The sequence below is a fragment of the Paramisgurnus dabryanus genome, chromosome 14 (genome assembly GCF_030506205.2).
Source record: "Paramisgurnus dabryanus chromosome 14, PD_genome_1.1, whole genome shotgun sequence".
In the NCBI taxonomy this organism is placed as follows: domain Eukaryota; kingdom Metazoa; phylum Chordata; class Actinopteri; order Cypriniformes; family Cobitidae; genus Paramisgurnus; species Paramisgurnus dabryanus.
Genome location: NC_133350.1, coordinates 29,078,069 through 29,092,376, shown reverse-complemented (window position 1 = coordinate 29,092,376; position 14,308 = coordinate 29,078,069). Strand labels below are relative to the sequence as shown.

The following is a 14,308-nucleotide window of genomic DNA, read 5'->3' as shown; positions in this document are numbered from 1 at the left end:
TTAAAGAGCTCTTACGTACTCTGTTAGAAGACTGAAGCAGGTGCCGGCTCATTCTGGCCTTCTAGTAACATTTACTCTGTCCACAGACCAATGAGTAATGAACAGGTCATGATAAAGAAATCCCAATCCTTGTCTGCCAACATTATCAGACCGTAGGAGGCATGAGAGGTGATGCCCTGGTACTGAAGCATGAGCCTGGATAGCTCAGTCGGTAGAGCATCAGACTTTTAATCTGAGGGTCCAGGGTTCAAGTCCCTGTTCGGGCGATGAGTGCATGTTTGTGTCCTGCCGTCTGCGATCGTCTCCCCTTGGCGTTTGGGTCGGCCTCGAGGACGTATTGGATTTTGAAGGGCGGTTTCTCGGACAGAGGATGACTTGTCCTCGACTAAAATAAATGTAAGAGCTGTCCAAACTGAAAAGAACTTTCACTGACACCATTGCCCTTTGCTTTGCCGTGAAATGCACACAAGTAATGTTTTTAATAAGGCATGATTGTTAAAACTAGTTGTATTGCTTAATTAAACTGAGGCCTAGTCCTGTCTTAAACTAATCCCTGTGCGGGAAACCACCCCTGAGAGACATTTTGCTTAAGGTTTGCAGATGAAAGTAAACAAAAAATTGATTGAGACCTCAGAAAATGAATGCCAAGCACCTTCCGGCCGACGCACTCAGGCAAACCTGGAGGCACAGCCATGCCGGAGCCTGGTGGCACGCCGTGATCGTATAGTGGTTAGTACTCTGCGTTGTGGCCGCAGCAACCCCGGTTCGAATCCGGGTCACGGCAGTCCACCCAGGGATGAGGGTGGATCATCCCAACGCTGACCCTTTTGTACCTAACTGACCGACAAGTTCTTTTCAGCACACAACAAGCCCAGAGGGTTTGCAAGGATGACTCGTTGTAGTCGTGGCCGAGTGGTTAAGGCGATGGACTTGAAATCCATTGGGGTCTCCCCGCGCAGGTTCAAACCCTGCCGACTACGTGTGTCTGCTCCCTGGCTTCAGAGCTTCGCTTGTTGGTCGTTCCAGCTCACGAAGTGCTGTATTTCTGCTGCTCAAGTTGTTACCATTGGATTTGCGGATGGAAAACTAAGCAGCCTGTCGTAGTTTCTCCTGTGTGTGTTCAACAAGCAGCCCTGTTGTCAAGTGATGCAGCTTCCGTTGTCATATTGTCCATAAACAGCTCGCACAACATGAAACCAAAAAAGAGCTGGAACAGGTTTTTGTTTAGAAAGGATGTGCATTGTGGCTAATTGAGTTGATCCTAACCTGAGCCATGTTCTAAGATGTTAAGGATTAAGGCCCCACCCTTTTGTTTTCACAATTACCATAATTCCCTGCCCCTGCTTGTTGTCCTTAATTCATTTAAAAATGTTTTGCACTCATGCTTTTCCTAATAGACAGCGAATAATGAGTAAACCTCTGGTGAAGATCTCTTACCTGTCGAAAAGGCAAAACATACAGCAAAGCCATACCACCTTCTTCTTCTTCTTCTTCGTCGTTTAATGGCAAGTAGCACCAACTTTAAGGTGCATTATCGCCACCTTCTGTGTTGGAGTGTGGACAAGAGTTTGTCCCCACATAAAAAGAACCTAGATTCTCTTAATCAATCCTGTTATCTTTAAATAATGAAATGATCTCTTCAAGCCGTAACCGATTGTATTCTAAGGGTTCAAGTCAACAATTCCCACTTGCCTATTTTCCATCTGCAACGTTTACCCTTTCCTCAATATACTTTCGTCAAAAACAAACAACATGCTCTAAAAGCAGCATCTGAAGTCTAATCTCAGTTTAAAGCTTGATTACCACCATGTCGTCCAGCGTCCAGGTATGTGCACATGAAAGGTCGTGACCTTTGCAGTCATTCTTTCGCAGAGGCAATATCGTAGCCTATGAGGTTTATCCGAGGCGTGATCTTTGCTGGTTGAAAACTTTACCCAATACCCCGCCAGGATGACTTGAAATACAGTCAGCTTTGGCAATTTTTGCCAGTCTCTTAAGAGACTTACAAGGTCGTTGTAAATGAAAGATGTCTGCTAGTGTTGTTAGTAGTGAGATTAGGGGAATCAAAGTTCCATCCCAATCGTTGGTGTCACATTCATTTCAATCTTTAATGTGGAAGTCAACGTTAAAGATATTAAGGTTATGTTTTTACAGAGTGTTCTCTACGTCATATGTGATGATTTTGCGGAGAAAAGAGAAAATCATAAAAATGATTTAGCTGGCTTTTCACAGGCAGGGTCACCTTTTTGTCACACGTGCTTTATCTCGTGCACCTCAATAGTCAGTTCATCATGTTACGCAGACACACCTACACTTCCTTCAGCTTAGTAACGCTGCCTCTCTGGTGACGTTTTGGAGAACGGCTGCTTTTTCCTCAAGAGAAGACTGTCTCAAGCTGAAGCAAGACTTCTCCCCTTAAAGAGCTCTTACGTACTCTGTTAGAAGACTGAAGCAGGTGCCGGCTCATTCTGGCCTTCTAGTAACATTTACTCTGTCCACAGACCAATGAGTAATGAACAGGTCATGATAAAGAAATCCCAATCCTTGTCTGCCAACATTATCAGACCGTAGGAGGCATGAGAGGTGATGCCCTGGTACTGAAGCATGAGCCCGGATAGCTCAGTTGGTAGAGCATCAGACTTTTAATCTGAGGGTCCAGGGTTCAAGTCCCTGTTCGGGCGATGAGTGCATGTTTGTGTCCTGCCGTCTGCGATCGTCTCCCCTTGGCGTTTGGGTCGGCCTCGAGGACGTATTGTATTTTGAAGGGCGGTTTCTCGGACAGAGGATGACTTGTCCTCGACTAAAATAAATGTAAGAGCTGTCCAAACTGAAAAGAACTTTCACTGACACCATTGCCCTTTGCTTTGCCGTGAAATGCACACAAGTAATGCTTTTAATAAGGCATGATTGTTAAAACTAGTTGTATTGCTTAATTAAACTGAGGCCTAGTCCTGTCTTAAACTAATCCCTGGGCGGGAAACCACCCCTGAGAGACATTTTGCTTAAGGTTTGCAGATGAAAGTAAACAAAAAATTGATTGAGACCTCAGAAAATGAATGCCAAGCACCTTCCGGCCGACGCACTCAGGCAAACCTGGAGGCACAGCCATGCCGGAGCCTGGTGGCACGCCGTGATCGTATAGTGGTTAGTACTCTGCGTTGTGGCCGCAGCAACTCCGGTTCGAATCCGGGTCACGGCAGTCCACCCAGGGATGTGGGTGGATCATCCCAACGCTGACCCTTTTGTACCTAACTGACCGACAAGTTCTTTTCAGCACACAACAAGCCCAGAGGGTTTGCAAGGATGACTCGTTGTAGTCGTGGCCGAGTGGTTAAGGCGATGGACTTGAAATCCATTGGGGTCTCCCCGCGCAGGTTCAAACCCTGCCGACTACGTGTGTCTGATCCCTGGCTTCAGAGCTTCGCTTGTTGGTCGTTCCAGCTCACGAAGTGCTGTATTTCTGCTGCTCAAGTTGTTACCATTGGATTTGCGGATGGAAAACTAAGCAGCCTGTCGTAGTTTCTCCTGTGTGTGTTCAACAAGCAGCCCTGTTGTCAAGTGATGCAGCTTCCGTTGTCATATTGTCCATAAACAGCTCGCACAACATGAAACCAAAAAAGAGCTGGAACAGGTTTTTGTTTAGAAAGGATGTGCATTGTGGCTAATCGAGTTGATCCTAACCTGAGCCATGTTCTAAGATGTTAAGGATTAAGGCCCCACCCTTTTGTTTTCACAATTACCATAATTCCCTGCCCCGGCTTGTTGTCCTTAATTCATTTAAAAATGTTTTGCACTCATGCTTTTCCTAATAGACAGCGAATAATGAGTAAACCTCTGGTGAAGATCTCTTACCTGTCGAAAAGGCAAAACATACAGCAAAGCCATACCACCTTCTTCTTCTTCTTCTTCTTCGTCGTTTAATGGCAAGTAGCACCAACTTTAAGGTGCATTATCGCCACCTTCTGTGTTTGAGTGTGGACAAGAGTTTGTCCCCACATAAAAAGAACCTAGATTCTCTTAATCAATCCTGTTATCTTTAAATAATGAAATGATCTCTTCAAGCCGTAACCGATTGTATTCTAAGGGTTCAAGTCAACAATTCCCACTTGCCTATTTTCCATCTGCAACGTTTACCCTTTCCTCAATATACTTTCGTCAAAAACAAACAACATGCTCTAAAAGCAGCATCTGAAGTCTAATCTCAGTTTAAAGCTTGATTACCACCATGTCGTCCAGCGTCCAGGTATGTGCACATGAAAGGTCGTGACCTTTGCAGTCATTCTTTCGCAGAGGCAATATCGTAGCCTATGAGGTTTATCCGAGGCGTGATCTTTGCTGGTTGAAAACTTTACCCAATACCCCGCCAGGATGACTTGAAATACAGTCAGCTTTGGCAATTTTTGCCAGTCTCTTAAGAGACTTACAAGGTCGGTGTAAATGAAAGATGTCTGCTAGTGTTGTTAGTAGTGAGATTAGGGGAATCAAAGTTCCATCCCAATCGTTGGTGTCACATTCATTTCAATCTTTAATGTGGAAGTCAACGTTAAAGATATTAAGGTTATGTTTTTACAGAGTGTTCTCTACGTCATATGTGATGATTTTGCGGAGAAAAGAGAAAATCATAAAAATGATTTAGCTGGCTTTTCACAGGCAGGGTCACCTTTTTGTCACACGTGCTTTATCTCGTGCACCTCAATAGTCAGTTCATCATGTTACGCAGACACACCTACACTTCCTTCAGCTTAGTAACGCTGCCTCTCTGGTGACGTTTTGGAGAACGGCTGCTTTTTCCTCAAGAGAAGACTGTCTCAAGCTGAAGCAAGACTTCTCCCCTTAAAGAGCTCTTACGTACTCTGTTAGAAGACTGAAGCAGGTGCCGGCTCATTCTGGCCTTCTAGTAACATTTACTCTGTCCACAGACCAATGAGTAATGAACAGGTCATGATAAAGAAATCCCAATCCTTGTCTGCCAACATTATCAGACCGTAGGAGGCATGAGAGGTGATGCCCTGGTACTGAAGCATGAGCCCGGATAGCTCAGTTGGTAGAGCATCAGACTTTTAATCTGAGGGTCCAGGGTTCAAGTCCCTGTTCGGGCGATGAGTGCATGTTTGTGTCCTGCCGTCTGCGATCGTCTCCCCTTGGCGTTTGGGTCGGCCTCGAGGACGTATTGTATTTTGAAGGGCGGTTTCTCGGACAGAGGATGACTTGTCCTCGACTAAAATAAATGTAAGAGCTGTCCAAACTGAAAAGAACTTTCACTGACACCATTGCCCTTTGCTTTGCCGTGAAATGCACACAAGTAATGCTTTTAATAAGGCATGATTGTTAAAACTAGTTGTATTGCTTAATTAAACTGAGGCCTAGTCCTGTCTTAAACTAATCCCTGGGCGGGAAACCACCCCTGAGAGACATTTTGCTTAAGGTTTGCAGATGAAAGTAAACAAAAAATTGATTGAGACCTCAGAAAATGAATGCCAAGCACCTTCCGGCCGACGCACTCAGGCAAACCTGGAGGCACAGCCATGCCGGAGCCTGGTGGCACGCCGTGATCGTATAGTGGTTAGTACTCTGCGTTGTGGCCGCAGCAACTCCGGTTCGAATCCGGGTCACGGCAGTCCACCCAGGGATGTGGGTGGATCATCCCAACGCTGACCCTTTTGTACCTAACTGACCGACAAGTTCTTTTCAGCACACAACAAGCCCAGAGGGTTTGCAAGGATGACTCGTTGTAGTCGTGGCCGAGTGGTTAAGGCGATGGACTTGAAATCCATTGGGGTCTCCCCGCGCAGGTTCAAACCCTGCCGACTACGTGTGTCTGATCCCTGGCTTCAGAGCTTCGCTTGTTGGTCGTTCCAGCTCACGAAGTGCTGTATTTCTGCTGCTCAAGTTGTTACCATTGGATTTGCGGATGGAAAACTAAGCAGCCTGTCGTAGTTTCTCCTGTGTGTGTTCAACAAGCAGCCCTGTTGTCAAGTGATGCAGCTTCCGTTGTCATATTGTCCATAAACAGCTCGCACAACATGAAACCAAAAAAGAGCTGGAACAGGTTTTTGTTTAGAAAGGATGTGCATTGTGGCTAATCGAGTTGATCCTAACCTGAGCCATGTTCTAAGATGTTAAGGATTAAGGCCCCACCCTTTTGTTTTCACAATTACCATAATTCCCTGCCCCGGCTTGTTGTCCTTAATTCATTTAAAAATGTTTTGCACTCATGCTTTTCCTAATAGACAGCGAATAATGAGTAAACCTCTGGTGAAGATCTCTTACCTGTCGAAAAGGCAAAACATACAGCAAAGCCATACCACCTTCTTCTTCTTCTTCTTCTTCGTCGTTTAATGGCAAGTAGCACCAACTTTAAGGTGCATTATCGCCACCTTCTGTGTTTGAGTGTGGACAAGAGTTTGTCCCCACATAAAAAGAACCTAGATTCTCTTAATCAATCCTGTTATCTTTAAATAATGAAATGATCTCTTCAAGCCGTAACCGATTGTATTCTAAGGGTTCAAGTCAACAATTCCCACTTGCCTATTTTCCATCTGCAACGTTTACCCTTTCCTCAATATACTTTCGTCAAAAACAAACAACATGCTCTAAAAGCAGCATCTGAAGTCTAATCTCAGTTTAAAGCTTGATTACCACCATGTCGTCCAGCGTCCAGGTATGTGCACATGAAAGGTCGTGACCTTTGCCGTCATTCTTTCGCAGAGGCAATATCGTAGCCTATGAGGTTTATCCGAGGCGTGATCTTTGCTGGTTGAAAACTTTACCCAATACCCCGCCAGGATGACTTGAAATACAGTCAGCTTTGGCAAATTTTGCCAGTCTCTTAAGAGACTTACAAGGTCGTTGTAAATGAAAGATGTCTGCTAGTGTTGTTAGTAGTGAGATTAGGGGAATCAAAGTTCCATCCCAATCGTTGGTGTCACATTCATTTCAATCTTTAATGTGGAAGTCAACGTTAAAGATATTAAGGTTATGTTTTTACAGAGTGTTCTCTACGTCATATGTGATGATTTTGCGGAGAAAAGAGAAAATCATAAAAATGATTTAGCTGGCTTTTCACAGGCAGGGTCACGTTTTTGTCACACGTGCTTTATCTCGTGCACCTCAATAGTCAGTTCATCATGTTACGCAGACACACCTACACTTCCTTCAGCTTAGTAACGCTGCCTCTCTGGTGACGTTTTGGAGAACGGCTGCTTTTTCCTCAAGAGAAGACTGTCTCAAGCTGAAGCAAGACTTCTCCCCTTAAAGAGCTCTTACGTACTCTGTTAGAAGACTGAAGCAGGTGCCGGCTCATTCTGGCCTTCTAGTAACATTTACTCTGTCCACAGACCAATGAGTAATGAACAGGTCATGATAAAGAAATCCCAATCCTTGTCTGCCAACATTATCAGACCGTAGGAGGCATGAGAGGTGATGCCCTGGTACTGAAGCATGAGCCCGGATAGCTCAGTCGGTAGAGCATCAGACTTTTAATCTGAGGGTCCAGGGTTCAAGTCCCTGTTCGGGCGATGAGTGCATGTTTGTGTCCTGCCGTCTGCGATCGTCTCCCCTTGGCGTTTGGGTCGGCCTCGAGGACGTATTGTATTTTGAAGGGCGGTTTCTCGGACAGAGGATGACTTGTCCTCGACTAAAATAAATGTAAGAGCTGTCCAAACTGAAAAGAACTTTCACTGACACCATTGCCCTTTGCTTTGCCGTGAAATGCACACAAGTAATGTTTTTAATAAGGCATGATTGTTAAAACTAGTTGTATTGCTTAATTAAACTGATGCCTAGTCCTGTCTTAAACTAATCCCTGTGCGGGAAACCACCCCTGAGAGACATTTTGCTTAAGGTTTGCAGATGAAAGTAAACAAAAAATTGATTGAGACCTCAGAAAATGAATGCCAATCACCTTCCGGCCGACGCACTCAGTCAAACCTGGAGGCACAGCCATGCCGGAGCCTGGTGGCACGCCGTGATCGTATAGTGGTTAGTACTCTGCGTTGTGGCCGCAGCAACCCCGGTTCGAATCCGGGTCACGGCAGTCCACCCAGGGATGTGGGTGGATCATCCCAACGCTGACCCTTTTGTACCTAACTGACCGACAAGTTCTTTTCAGCACACAACAAGCCCAGAGGGTTTGCAAGGATGACTCGTTGTAGTCGTGGCCGAGTGGTTAAGGCGATGGACTTGAAATCCATTGGGGTCTCCCCGCGCAGGTTCAAACCCTGCCGACTACGTGTGTCTGCTCCCAGGCTTCAGAGCTTCGCTTGTTGGTCGTTCCAGCTCACGAAGTGCTGTATTTCTGCTGCTCAAGTTGTTACCATTGGATTTGCGGATGGAAAACTAAGCAGCCTGTCGTAGTTTCTCCTGTGTGTGTTCAACAAGCAGCCCTGTTGTCAAGTGATGCAGCTTCCGTTGTCATATTGTCCATAAACAGCTCGCACAACATGAAACCAAAAAAGAGCTGGAACAGGTTTTTGTTTAGAAAGGATGTGCATTGTGGCTAATCGAGTTGATCCTAACCTGAGCCATGTTCTAAGATGTTAAGGATTAAGGCCCCACCCTTTTGTTTTCACAATTACCATAATTCCCTGCCCCGGCTTGTTGTCCTTAATTCATTTAAAAATGTTTTGCACTCATGCTTTTCCTAATAGACAGCGAATAATGAGTAAACCTCTGGTGAAGATCTCTTACCTGTCGAAAAAGCAAAACATACAGCAAAGCCATACCACCTTCTTCTTCTTCTTCTTCTTCTTCTTCGTCGTTTAATGGCAAGTAGCACCAACTTTAAGGTGCATTATCGCCACCTTCTGTGTTGGAGTGTGGACAAGAGTTTGTCCCCACATAAAAAGAACCTAGATTCTCTTAATCAATCCTGTTATCTTTAAATAATGAAATGATCTCTTCAAGCCGTAACCGATTGTATTCTAAGGGTTCAAGTCAACAATTCCCACTTGCCTATTTTCCATCTGCAACGTTTACCCTTTCCTCAATATACTTTCGTCAAAAACAAACAACATGCTCTAAAAGCAGCATCTGAAGTCTAATCTCAGTTTAAAGCTTGATTACCACCATGTCGTCCAGCGTCCAGGTATGTGCACATGAAAGGTCGTGACCTTTGCCGTCATTCTTTCGCAGAGGCAATATCGTAGCCTATGAGGTTTATCCGAGGCGTGATCTTTGCTGGTTGAAAACTTTACCCAATACCCCGCCAAGATGACTTGAAATACAGTCAGCTTTGGCAATTTTGCCAGTCTCTTAAGAGACTTACAAGGTCGTTGTAAATGAAAGATGTCTGCTAGTGTTGTTAGTAGTGAGATTAGGGGAATCAAAGTTCCATCCCAATCGTTGGTGTCACATTCATTTCAATCTTTAATGTGGAAGTCAACGTTAAAGATATTAAGGTTATGTTTTTACAGAGTGTTCTCTACGTCATATGTGATGATTTTGCGGAGAAAAGAGAAAATCATAAAAATGATTTAGCTGGCTTTTCACAGGCAGGGTCACGTTTTTGTCACACGTGCTTTATCTCGTGCACCTCAATAGTCAGTTCATCATGTTACGCAGACACACCTACACTTCCTTCAGCTTAGTAACGCTGCCTCTCTGGTGACGTTTTGGAGAACGGCTGCTTTTTCCTCAAGAGAAGACTGTCTCAAGCTGAAGCAAGACTTCTCCCCTTAAAGAGCTCTTACGTACTATGTTAGAAGACTGAAGCAGGTGCCGGCTCATTCTGGCCTTCTAGTAACATTGACTCTGTCCACAGACCAATGAGTAATGAACAGGTCATGATAAAGAAATCCCAATCCTTGTCTGCCAACATTATCAGACCGTAGGAGGCATGAGAGGTGATGCCCTGGTACTGAAGCATGAGCCCGGATAGCTCAGTCGGTAGAGCATCAGACTTTTAATCTGAGGGTCCAGGGTTCAAGTCCCTGTTCGGGCGATGAGTGCATGTTTGTGTCCTGCCGTCTGCGATCGTCTCCCCTTGGCGTTTGGGTCGGCCTCGAGGACGTATTGGATTTTGAAGGGCGGTTTCTCGGACAGAGGATGACTTGTCCTCGACTAAAATAAATGTAAGAGCTGTCCAAACTGAAAAGAACTTTCACTGACACCATTGCCCTTTGCTTTGCCGTGAAATGCACACAAGTAATGTTTTTAATAAGGCATGATTGTTAAAACTAGTTGTATTGCTTAATTAAACTGAGGCCTAGTCCTGTCTTAAACTAATCCCTGTGCGGGAAACCACCCCTGAGAGACATTTTGCTTAAGGTTTGCAGATGAAAGTAAACAAAAAATTGATTGAGACCTCAGAAAATGAATGCCAAGCACCTTCCGGCCGACGCACTCAGGCAAACCTGGAGGCACAGCCATGCCGGAGCCTGGTGGCACGCCGTGATCGTATAGTGGTTAGTACTCTGCGTTGTGGCCGCAGCAACCCGGTTCGAATCCGGGTCACGGCAGTCCACCCAGGGATGTGGGTGGATCATCCCAACGCTGACCCTTTTGTACCTAACTGACCGACAAGTTCTTTTCAGCACACAACAAGCCCAGAGGGTTTGCAAGGATGACTCGTTGTAGTCGTGGCCGAGTGGATAAGGCGATGGACTTGAAATCCATTGGGGTCTCCCCGCGCAGGTTCAAACCCTGCCGACTACGTGTGTCTGCTCCCTGGGTTCAGAGCTTCGCTTGTTGGTCGTTCCAGCTCACGAAGTGCTGTATTTCTGCTGCTCAAGTTGTTACCATTGGATTTGCAGATGGAAAACTAAGCAGCCTGTCGTAGTTTCTCCTGTGTGTGTTCAACAAGCAGCCCTGTTGTCAAGTGAGTAGCTTCCGTTGTCATATTGTCCATAAACAGCTCGCACAACATGAAACCAAAAAAGAGCTGGAACAGGTTTTTGTTTAGAAAGGATGTGCATTGTGGCTAATCGAGTTGATCCTAACCTGAGCCATGTTCTAAGATGTTAAGGATTAAGGCCCCACCCTTTTGTTTTCACAATTACCATAATTCCCTGCCCCGGCTTGCTGTCCTTAATTCATTTAAAAATGTTTTGCACTCATGCTTTTCCTAATAGACAGCGAATAATGAGTAAACCTCTGGTGAAGATCTCTTACCTGTCGAAAAGGCAAAACATACAGCAAAGCCATACCACCTTCTTCTTCTTCTTCTTCGTCGTTTAATGGCAAGTAGCACCAACTTTAAGGTGCATTATCGCCACCTTCTGTGTTGGAGTGTGGACAAGAGTTTGTCCCCACATAAAAAGAACCTAGATTCTCTTAATCAATCCTGTTATCTTTAAATAATGAAATGATCTCTTCAAGCCGTAACCGATTGTATTCTAAGGGTTCAAGTCAACAATTCCCACTTGCCTATTTTCCATCTGCAACGTTTACCCTTTCCTCAATATACTTTCGTCAAAAACAAACAACATGCTCTAAAAGCAGCATCTGAAGTCTAATCTCAGTTTAAAGCTTGATTACCACCATGTCGTCCAGCGTCCAGGTATGTGCACATGAAAGGTCGTGACCTTTGCCGTCATTCTTTCGCAGAGGCAATATCGTAGCCTATGAGGTTTATCCGAGGCGTGATCTTTGCTGGTTGAAAACTTTACCCAATACCCCGCCAGGATGACTTGAAATACAGTCAGCTTTGGCAATTTTTGCCAGTTTCTTAAGAGACTTACAAGGTCGTTGTAAATGAAAGATGTCTGCTAGTGTTGTTAGCAGTGAGATTAGGGGAATCAAAGTTCCATCCCAATCGTTGGTGTCACATTCATTTCAATCTTTAATGTGGAAGTCAACGTTAAAGATATTAAGGTTATGTTTTTACAGTGTGTTCTCTACGTCATATGTGATGATTTTGCGGAGAAAAGAGAAAATCATAAAAATGATTTAGCTGGCTTTTCACAGGCAGGGTCACGTTTTTGTCACACGTGCTTTATCTCGTGCACCTCAATAGTCAGTTCATCATGTTACGCAGACACACCTACACTTCCTTCAGCTTAGTAACGCTGCCTCTCTGGTGACGTTTTGGAGAACGGCTGCTTTTTCCTCAAGAGAAGACTAGTGATGGGCAGAGCGAGGCTTCGTGAAACACTGAAACAGTTGAATCAATTGTGTCGAGGCTTCGAAACATGGATCGAAACCGCCTCCACAGTGACACCTAGTGGTCATTTGCACGTATTGCCATAGAGCAGCCTTGACAAGGTTTTAGACGAGCACTGACAAATTGTATCCCACATGTTGTGTAATTGATATAAGTGATCAGGTGGGAGAGTGGATAGTTTCCTAGACTCTCATGCAAAAGCCCTTTGGATCGAACCCCGGGAAACGCATTGTTATTACCGTCGTCACAATTAAGTTACATATTTTTTGTTGTTGTTTTAACATCTGTTTGACAACTACATGAGCTTTTAGGCTCATCATTGTCAATAACTATAAGCTGGTCTATTTAATAAATAAATTGAATAGAGATAAATACCACATAAACAATAAGAAATTAATAAAATATATCAAGCCACCATGTCACATATAAATATCTGCTGTGTGTGGAAGGACTTAGCCTACTTCTTTTTTACAGATAATTTCTCCAGCCTTTGAAAAACTCCTCTCACAAAAACCCACAAGGTCAATATGCGTTTATTTCACTTTTATACAGATGTGCGATTGTGTTGTCTGTTCCCGACCGTGCCAATCAAACGCTGATTCGGCAGACCACACCTGATGAAACATTTAATGAAACACTTCGAGGCTTCGTTTGGTCATAGTCACGTGACATGGGTGTTTTGAATCACGCTTCGGATCAGTGTTTCGATACATCTGCGCTTCGGGATCTCGCAAAGCTTCGGAACGACTGTTTCGTTTCAGCCATCCCTAGAGAAGACTGTCTCAAGCTGAAGCAAGACTTCTCCCCTTAAAGAGCTCTTACGTACTCTGTTAGAAGACTGAAGCAGGTGCCGGCTCATTCTGGCCTTCTAGTAACATTTACTCTGTCCACAGACCAATGAGTAATGAACAGGTCATGATAAAGAAATCCCAATCCTTGTCTGCCAACATTATCAGACCGTAGGAGGCATGAGAGGTGATGCCCTGGTACTGAAGCATGAGCCTGGATAGCTCAGTCGGTAGAGCATCAGACTTTTAATCTGAGGGTCCAGGGTTCAAGTCCCTGTTCGGGCGATGAGTGCATGTTTGTGTCCTGCCGTCTGCGATTGTCTCCCCTTGGCATTTGGGTCGGCCTCGAGGACGTATTGGATTTTGAAGGGCGGTTTCTCGGACAGAGGATGACTTGTCCTCGACTAAAATAAATGTAAGAGCTGTCCAAACTGAAAAGAACTTTCACTGACACCATTGCCCTTTGCTTTGCCGTGAAATGCACACAAGTAATGTTTTTAATAAGGCATGATTGTTAAAACTAGTTGTATTGCTTAATTAAACTGAGGCCTAGTCCTGTCTTAAACTAATCCCTGTGCGGGAAACCACCCCTGAGAGACATTTTGCAGATGAAAGTAAACAAAAAATTGATTGAGACCTCAGAAAATGAATGCCAAGCACCTTCCGGCCGACGCACTCAGGCAAACCTGGAGGCACAGCCATGCCGGAGCCTGGTGGCACGCCGTGATCGTATAGTGGTTAGTACTCTGCGTTGTGGCCGCAGCAACCCCGGTTCGAATCCGGGTCACGGCAGTCCACCCAGGGATGAGGGTGGATCATCCCAACGCTGACCCTTTTGTACCTAACTGACCGACAAGTTCTTTTCAGCACACAACAAGCCCAGAGGGTTTGCAAGGATGACTCGTTGTAGTCGTGGCCGAGTGGTTAAGGCGATGGACTTGAAATCCATTGGGGTCTCCCCGCGCAGGTTCAAACCCTGCCGACTACGTGTGTCTGCTCCCTGGCTTCAGAGCTTCGCTTGTTGGTCGTTCCAGCTCACGAAGTGCTGTATTTCTGCTGCTCAAGTTGTTACCATTGGATTTGCGGATGGAAAACTAAGCAGCCTGTCGTAGTTTCTCCTGTGTGTGTTCAACAAGCAGCCCTGTTGTCAAGTGATGCAGCTTCCGTTGTCATATTGTCCATAAACAGCTCGCACAACATGAAACCAAAAAAGAGCTGGAACAGGTTTTTGTTTAGAAAGGATGTGCATTGTGGCTAATCGAGTTGATCCTAACCTGAGCCATGTTCTAAGATGTTAAGGATTAAGGCCCCACCCTTTTGTTTTCACAATTACCATAATTCCCTGCCCCTGCTTGTTGTCCTTAATTCATTTAAAAATGTTTTGCACTCATGCTTTTCCTAATAGACAGCGAATAATGAG

General features: G+C 44.9%; 20 non-coding genes across 20 annotated transcripts; all 20 read left to right on the top strand.

Annotated features, from left to right (window-relative positions):
• The first annotated feature begins 193 nt into the window (after positions 1-193).
• On the top strand, positions 194-266 carry trnak-uuu (transfer RNA lysine (anticodon UUU)). Its single transcript has one exon. It is a non-coding gene; the product is annotated as a tRNA-Lys (tRNA).
• Positions 267-712: 446 nt separating this feature from the next.
• trnah-gug (transfer RNA histidin (anticodon GUG)) lies at positions 713-784 on the top strand. Its single transcript has one exon. It is a non-coding gene; the product is annotated as a tRNA-His (tRNA).
• Positions 785-898: 114 nt separating this feature from the next.
• Positions 899-980, top strand: trnas-uga (transfer RNA serine (anticodon UGA)). Its single transcript has one exon. It is a non-coding gene; the product is annotated as a tRNA-Ser (tRNA).
• An 880-nt stretch (positions 981-1,860) lies between these two features.
• Positions 1,861-2,001, top strand: LOC135719505 (U4 spliceosomal RNA). Its single transcript, XR_010521141.1, has one exon. It is a non-coding gene; the product is annotated as a U4 spliceosomal RNA (small nuclear RNA).
• Positions 2,002-2,608: 607 nt separating this feature from the next.
• On the top strand, positions 2,609-2,681 carry trnak-uuu (transfer RNA lysine (anticodon UUU)). The gene has a single exon. It is a non-coding gene; the product is annotated as a tRNA-Lys (tRNA).
• Positions 2,682-3,313: 632 nt separating this feature from the next.
• On the top strand, positions 3,314-3,395 carry trnas-uga (transfer RNA serine (anticodon UGA)). The gene has a single exon. It is a non-coding gene; the product is annotated as a tRNA-Ser (tRNA).
• Positions 3,396-4,278: 883 nt separating this feature from the next.
• On the top strand, positions 4,279-4,419 carry LOC135719504 (U4 spliceosomal RNA). Its single transcript, XR_010521140.1, has one exon. It is a non-coding gene; the product is annotated as a U4 spliceosomal RNA (small nuclear RNA).
• Positions 4,420-5,026: 607 nt separating this feature from the next.
• trnak-uuu (transfer RNA lysine (anticodon UUU)) lies at positions 5,027-5,099 on the top strand. Its single transcript has one exon. It is a non-coding gene; the product is annotated as a tRNA-Lys (tRNA).
• Positions 5,100-5,731: 632 nt separating this feature from the next.
• On the top strand, positions 5,732-5,813 carry trnas-uga (transfer RNA serine (anticodon UGA)). The gene has a single exon. It is a non-coding gene; the product is annotated as a tRNA-Ser (tRNA).
• An 883-nt stretch (positions 5,814-6,696) lies between these two features.
• Positions 6,697-6,837, top strand: LOC135719543 (U4 spliceosomal RNA). The gene has a single exon (XR_010521177.1). It is a non-coding gene; the product is annotated as a U4 spliceosomal RNA (small nuclear RNA).
• Positions 6,838-7,444: 607 nt separating this feature from the next.
• Positions 7,445-7,517, top strand: trnak-uuu (transfer RNA lysine (anticodon UUU)). The gene has a single exon. It is a non-coding gene; the product is annotated as a tRNA-Lys (tRNA).
• A 446-nt stretch (positions 7,518-7,963) lies between these two features.
• Positions 7,964-8,035, top strand: trnah-gug (transfer RNA histidin (anticodon GUG)). The gene has a single exon. It is a non-coding gene; the product is annotated as a tRNA-His (tRNA).
• A 114-nt stretch (positions 8,036-8,149) lies between these two features.
• trnas-uga (transfer RNA serine (anticodon UGA)) lies at positions 8,150-8,231 on the top strand. The gene has a single exon. It is a non-coding gene; the product is annotated as a tRNA-Ser (tRNA).
• Positions 8,232-9,120: 889 nt separating this feature from the next.
• LOC135719554 (U4 spliceosomal RNA) lies at positions 9,121-9,260 on the top strand. The gene has a single exon (XR_010521187.1). It is a non-coding gene; the product is annotated as a U4 spliceosomal RNA (small nuclear RNA).
• A 607-nt stretch (positions 9,261-9,867) lies between these two features.
• trnak-uuu (transfer RNA lysine (anticodon UUU)) lies at positions 9,868-9,940 on the top strand. The gene has a single exon. It is a non-coding gene; the product is annotated as a tRNA-Lys (tRNA).
• Positions 9,941-10,571: 631 nt separating this feature from the next.
• Positions 10,572-10,653, top strand: trnas-uga (transfer RNA serine (anticodon UGA)). The gene has a single exon. It is a non-coding gene; the product is annotated as a tRNA-Ser (tRNA).
• Positions 10,654-11,532: 879 nt separating this feature from the next.
• Positions 11,533-11,673, top strand: LOC135719537 (U4 spliceosomal RNA). The gene has a single exon (XR_010521171.1). It is a non-coding gene; the product is annotated as a U4 spliceosomal RNA (small nuclear RNA).
• A 1,427-nt stretch (positions 11,674-13,100) lies between these two features.
• Positions 13,101-13,173, top strand: trnak-uuu (transfer RNA lysine (anticodon UUU)). Its single transcript has one exon. It is a non-coding gene; the product is annotated as a tRNA-Lys (tRNA).
• Positions 13,174-13,608: 435 nt separating this feature from the next.
• trnah-gug (transfer RNA histidin (anticodon GUG)) lies at positions 13,609-13,680 on the top strand. Its single transcript has one exon. It is a non-coding gene; the product is annotated as a tRNA-His (tRNA).
• Positions 13,681-13,794: 114 nt separating this feature from the next.
• trnas-uga (transfer RNA serine (anticodon UGA)) lies at positions 13,795-13,876 on the top strand. Its single transcript has one exon. It is a non-coding gene; the product is annotated as a tRNA-Ser (tRNA).
• Positions 13,877-14,308: the final 432 nt, after the last annotated feature.